This window comes from Schistocerca nitens, chromosome 7 (assembly GCF_023898315.1).
Source record: "Schistocerca nitens isolate TAMUIC-IGC-003100 chromosome 7, iqSchNite1.1, whole genome shotgun sequence".
NCBI lineage: Eukaryota > Metazoa > Arthropoda > Insecta > Orthoptera > Acrididae > Schistocerca > Schistocerca nitens.
Window position 1 is genome coordinate 73,710,837 of NC_064620.1, and position 639 is coordinate 73,711,475.

Here is a 639-nt window from a genome sequence, read left to right on the forward strand (position 1 = left end):
ATTATACGTAAAATTTACTATTGAATGTGAACTAATTATGTTTAAGTACGACCTGTAACGAACTAATAAGCTCTGTGGTTTGTACCTCAGTCAATTTCTTATAACTAACTAACTCCGTCTACAGGCCGCAAGCGACCCATCGGGACCATCCGACCGCCGTATCATCCTCAGGCGAGGATGCGGATAGGAGGGGCATGGGGTCAGCACACCGCTCTCCCGGTCGTTAAGACGGTTTTCATTGACCGGAGCCGCTACTAATCGGTCGAGTAGCTCCTCAATTGGCATCACGAGGCTGAGTGCACCCCGAAAAATGGCAACAGCGCATGGCGGCAGGATGGTCACCCATCCAAGTGCCAGCCACACCCGACAGTGCTTAACTTCGGTGATCGCACGGGAACCGGTGTATCCACTGTGGCAAGGCCGTTGCCCTAGTCAATTTCTTATACTGTAATAAATTCGTCTCGATAATGCAGAGTGTCAAAGCTATAGGTACGTTAGTGTAAAGAGTCAAAAGTGTAAAGATGTGAAATGAGATCAACCTAGTGTCCGGCGTACATTTTATTGTTTACGTTTTGTTCACAAAGTCAGCACCATTTTTAACTGAAAAGTCGTTCGAAAACGAACGAGTCTTTGATTTTG

The 639-nt window shown here is 46.5% G+C and overlaps 1 pseudogene; it reads right to left on the reverse strand.

Annotated features, from left to right (window-relative positions):
• Positions 1–311: 311 nt before the first annotated feature.
• On the reverse strand, positions 312–428 carry LOC126196081 (5S ribosomal RNA; annotated as a pseudogene).
• Positions 429–639: the final 211 nt, after the last annotated feature.